Genomic DNA, 6,000 nt, shown 5'->3' with positions numbered 1-6,000 from the left:
TCCCGCTCACGGCCAACACCGGTGACTATTATCTGAACCGGTCCCGGGCCTCCCCTAGGTCGACTCAGCCTCAAATGAGTACCTGGTGCAGTGTGTAAACATCGCCACTGGTAGGACAAAGACTGCCCGGCGTGGTGCTGGCCACCCACCCCCTCGTGTGCCGTGCCGGCCTTCATAGGTGCTCGCTAACAGCACTTTCCCCAACAGTCTGTTCAGGCTTCATGGGGGATCTTTGTACGTGTGTGTGTCCGACGTAGGCAGACAGTGAGACTTGTTTAGCAATCATGGGGCACGTGCTGCGTGTAGAGGCCAGATATGTGTATGAGCGGAGAAGACTGGCAAGCATGGAAAGACGAGCCTTGTAGAATCGCTAGGACTGGAGTTTCAGAAACTCCGGCGTGTCACGAGTGTTCTATTCTGAGCCATGCATGCGTCCGTTCTCGACTTCACACGAATGGACACGTCTCTGGACCGCTGTAATATTCATTATATTATAGACCGTGTTTGGGAGCTCCGTATTGGCGCTTTAATTAAGAAGACACGTCTCCAGATGCGCTCTGTGCGCACTTACAAAAAAAACATTTGAAACGCTGGCATGTTATTATCGCATTTAACCGCCACTACAATTGTGATATTTCAACGTGAGGCCCATTGGGCTGTTCATGCTTTGTACTGAGAGTGGGCGAGAAGTCCCCATACCCTTTCAACTGTGTGGATAATCACAACTATGAAGTCAGGCGTGTGGGGACGTCTGTCCAATACTAGAGTGTGCCGTGCCGGCAGGAGGTGAAGTGTGGTCAAACGACTCTCATCACTGCCACTGCGTTGAGAGGTTTTCATCCAGCAGTAGACGGACATCAGGCTGGGCATTATAATTAATGTGGTACGCAAAGCCACGCAAAGTGCCAACACGTAGCGATGCTCTTCTATAATTACAGCCCCGAGGCAGTGACGGGAATTCCTCATTCCTATGACGGGGCGAGTCCATCTGTAGAACAACCACACATACGATGCATATCGACGATCATGTAAATTCCAACATTGTTCTAGAAGGGCAACAATGCTGATTTTACAAGAAAAACAAATATATATACATATCTGTAAAACAGCACGTTCTCATTCGGGACTAATCCACAGTTACGACAGAGAGGTCGCCTCCAGTTTGGTTCGATGGCTTCACTCGGTGAAGTTGTGGTCAAATTGTATCAGAGGACCGAGCAATTCGCCTCCCATAGAGAGTGGCACCAACAAAAAGTGGGACAATTTCTCTACCCGGTTACCGGTGCCTACATCAAAATGATGATGATGATCATCATCATCATAACCACTGCTGGATGAAGCGGCGCTTCCCTCGCTACTCAAGCCGTCGCCATTCTATATGACGGGCACGCGATTCGACGGTCACGTTCCCAGAGCCGTGATTTTCTCGACGTTTCTCTTCGCGGGGAGGGCTCGCGAGGCCATGGGCAAAGATTGTGAAGCGGGAGGAGGATGCACAGACAGTGAGCGGTGCGGGGAAGAGGTGCGTGGCCTTAAACAGATATTTCTTTGGCCTTATCGTCAGCTATTCTGACAAATACACACCTCTAATGAGCAATTACACCGTAATATGCATCCAATTAGTTGGAATAATGACACATCTACGTGCCTACCTTTTTTTATAAATCGTATTTTTAACTCACGTTCCCCCATCGCCCCGACGTTGGCAAATTATTTTGCGCGGAAAGGTGGTGCTGGTGGTGGTGCTGTTAGGTTGTGTGAGCTACATCCCACCATATCCACGTGTATGGATAGAGACAGTTTCCAAATATCAATTTCCATCGCCTCTCTCTCTCTTATTCATTGTCTCTCTGCGCTGGACCTGCCCCCCTCCCAGTATAATTAATCATTGCGGACAACTCAAATGTGCCCCCCCCCCGCCTCCCACTATTGCTTGCGCGTTCAAATTCTCATCAGCCAACTCCAACACTTATGGGAATTAATTAAAAGAAGCGTATTATTGTGGGCCGCTCGCACAGACAGCACCTGAGTGTACGGGCTTTAATCACATTAACATTTTAATTAGCGGTGCTCTCGCTCATTAACCATCGTACGGTTTTAATAATACCTGAAATGTCACGAACCGCGCGCCGCTCACGTTCCGACTCAATTAGAACGCTAATAAGGTCGGTGCGCGCCTGGCCCCCCTCCCCTCGCCCCCCACCCCTCTCGCGCTGTCTTTTCCTGTTGTCGCCACCACTCTCTGGACGTATCCTCGCGACTAAAACATCATCCCGCCGTGGGCCCACCACGTTCCACGCATGCTTCGCCCGTGTCCCCGTCTGCTTTCGCGGTGCCGGAGTAAGAGGGCGGCAGTGCGGGCGACGTGGAGGGCTAGGCGGGTCGGAGCGGAGCGGGTGGGCGACACGTGCACGCTCCGAGCAAACTTTGTCACCGGTGGGAAAGGCGCCGTCGGGAACGGAGGAGCCGATTTGCTGGGGACGATGCGAGCAGTGGCGGCCGATGACTCAAATTGTTTGCGGGGCCTGGCTTTCCGGCCGCCACCACCATGTCTCGCTGCTTGCTTCTTCTTCTTCTTCGCCTTACGTGAGCTCTGCCTTCATCTTGTCCTCTGTCTCCTCGCTCATCCACTCTGGAACACCACCGCCGTCTCTCTCGGCCTGCCTCCCTCTGTGTCCGCTGCGGTGCTCTGCTTGCTCGTCGCCTGTCTCCTGCTGTCGATGTGTGTGGAGGGGGGCGGGTGCTTCCTCTCGTCTTGCGCCATGTCCCCGGCTGTCCTCAGTCGACTTCCGTTCAGCTCGTCTCGAGTGGCGAACCCACGAGGCTGAGCTTCATTGCGGTCGAGGACTTTTACTTTTCTGCCCCGCCGTTCGAGAAATGCGTCCATGTTAACGATCTCACTCGCGTGACGCCAACAGCCCACTTTGCCCCTTTCATCTCCTGGGCGTCGGTGAAAAAAGAGCTTTGTAGCTCTTCGGATTCCTCCAGTTTAAATGAAGATTCTGATTCTGATCTCCAATCAGAATTGTCCGCCCCTCTCCTGTGACCTTCCCCTGGTTGCGTCGATTCGAGTTGTCGCGTCAAACGTCGAGGCTTATATCTTTTTTTTATTTCAATAAAAATAAAAACGACAACCTCCCGTGCGGTAGATTGCCATCTCCGAGGCGTCGGAGCAACGTTCTAGTAGAGATGTAGTTTACTCACACGTTCATCCAGCAGTGGAGCGGGCCGGATGGCTGTTGAGTTGTACTTGTACGTGATAAGTATCGAGAGGCTCCGAGATTAGCGCGTCCCTGACTGCGAAGAGCGCCAGACATCTCACGATTGCCTTTTTTTTTCGGGGGGGGGGGGTGTTTTACATCTCATATCGATCTTTTTACACGCTGTTCCCTCTACGTGAACTATAATCATTAAGATGATTACACAGTCTTTGGGAATACATTACTCGTCTTGATTTACAAGCGCGAACGTTGTCTCCCCCCCCCCGACCCCGCGTCTTCCTTGTACAACGAGTTGTTCGGTCTCAATGGGATCTCGCTCGGGTTATAAAACAGATCACTTATCTATTCACGTGTCTAATTAATGAAACATCGTAATAATTTACAGGCCCTTGACGGTCGTAGAGGGTTTGTTTCCCCGTACTTCACCACGCTGATAAGTTCGGCTTTGGCGACGAGCGGGGTTTGGCTAGGGACCGGTTGTCGAGATCTCACTCGCCCACTGATGTTATTGAGACTCGAGGTGGCTGCGTTCGTGGCGGAGTGCGCTGACCAGTGCGCCACCGCTCCTCCGTAATCATCTTACATGATTATAATTAGTAATGAATATACTGTACTTGTTCTTGATGGTGTTGTCAAACGACGATTATTAAAAAGGACACCGATGTCAATGCTCTCGGAACCTGCAGATGAGCAAAGGTCATCGTCCTTCTAATTGCTTGACGTCCACGCAACAATGTTTCGCTATTAGGGTTACTAAGCGGCATTGGCATTAAAGATTGACTTCATTGTAGAGAGATGTCTTCGGTTTCACAAGGGTGGAGCGGTAACGCAGTTTTTAGTGATCTCATTGTTTCAATTTAAAGCTTTCGTGACTGCAGGGATTCATCTTCTTGGTGCTTTCGGTAAAGTCACGTAGAATGGAAATAATAAAATAATAAAATAAAACATAATAAAATAATTCTCACGACGTTTCGGCCACAACGCAAGCAGCCGTCCTCATGTGAAGACGAGGTCTGTTGGGGAGACATTCTACGTGACTTTACCGAAAGAACTAAGAGTATTGACTTCATTGTAGAGAGATGTCTTCGGTTTCACAAGGGTCGAGCGGTAACGCAGTTTTTAGTGATCTCATTGTTCTCTGAATCCGACCGGCCTGAGTTCGATTCCCTGCCACGGCTAACATCAGCCACGAGCTATGACTACATTGGTTCTGTGCCTCGGCCTATCGATTCAACAGTCCGTACTGAAGTATATGGTCAGTATGAATGGCTTTTATTCCTGACAATAATGACGTGTTTTAGAGTAACTTTGACGTTTGTATCATTTTCAGGCTTTCGCTTTTCAAACTCAAAAACAAATTCGTTGTAATTTTGCAAGAATTAGTTTCACACTCTCGCATAGCGATCACTCCAATTGATGGAAAATTTGCTGTTAGCCAGCTCCTATTAAGGCCGGGCAGTGTGGCCAGCACCACGCCCGGCTGCCTTTGTTTCTCTCAGTTATTAATCTGTCACACGCGTCGAACGATTTGATTTAAGGCCGAGTAGACCTGGGCAAAGCCGAGGAGGGCTTCAAATACCGCGTGGCACGGACGTGCATCGTGTCCAGGATTCGAACTCGGATTACATGGATCGTAGCATTCTATTGAACACAATAGTACAAAGACAAACACACACACGTACAAACACACGTACAAACACAGATAAACAAGGCAAAAATCTCACAGACAGTAAGGGGAAAGTGCTGTTAGTGAGCACCTATAAAGGCCGGCACGGCACACGAGGGGGTGGGTGGCTAGCACCACGCCCCGCCGCTTTTGTCTCCCCAGTGGCGATGTTTATACACCACACTAGGGAACTCATGTAAGGCTGAGTCGACCTAGGGGAGGCCCAGGACAGGTTCAGATAATCGTCACTGGTGTTTGCCGCGAGCAGGAATCGAACTCGGGTGGCCGGGTTCGCAGCGCAGCGCGCTAACCGCTGCACCACCGCTCCCCACAAAGATAAACACACGGGTACACACTTACAAAGGCACACATACAAAAATACAGACACATAGACACACCCAAAAAGACCGCGGTACGTATACAGTACATAATATGCACAAATACACACACACATACGGACAACGTATAAAGAGACAGAGATATTCGTTATAAACGATGTTGACTGTGAGCGAGAATTGAACTCAGGTTCGTAGCGCCGTGCACGAACCACGCTGCTGCCGCTTCTCATAAAGACAATGACACACACACAGACACACAGACGGACAAACACATCTTCAGGAAACACACACACACACACGCACGTGCGTACACACACGCGCACTCGGCGGCCTTTGAAACGCGCAAAGGAGTTATGGAACGACCGCGCGTCTGCGTGCCGGCTGCTCGTAGCTTGCCCCAGCGATCTAGGGTGACCGCTCTGACAGCACAGAACTGTGGGATGACAATAACCTGCCCGGTAAACACGGCCGGCTCGGCTGCTTGGGTTTCCGCCTCTCGGTGTCATTCAATCTGCCGGGCGGTTACCTGCGCAGGTGTTGCGCCTTCCGAGGCCCGCATTCTCGCCTTGCCGCGGCGTTAAAATGCTCATCAAGGTGTCACAACTCAGTGAGACCAGCGCTCTCACAGTCGCCGTACGCACACACACACACACACAGACACACACACAGACACACACAGACACACACAGACACACACAGACACACACAAATAAAGATAAAGATCCCCCGTATAGCCTTAACAGACTGTAGGGGTAAGTGCTGTTAGCGAGCACCT

This window comes from Lampetra fluviatilis, chromosome 12 (assembly GCF_964198595.1).
Source record: "Lampetra fluviatilis chromosome 12, kcLamFluv1.1, whole genome shotgun sequence".
NCBI classification, from domain to species: domain Eukaryota; kingdom Metazoa; phylum Chordata; class Hyperoartia; order Petromyzontiformes; family Petromyzontidae; genus Lampetra; species Lampetra fluviatilis.
The sequence above is the reverse complement of the archived record's forward strand: the minus strand, read 5'-3'. Positions refer to the sequence as shown.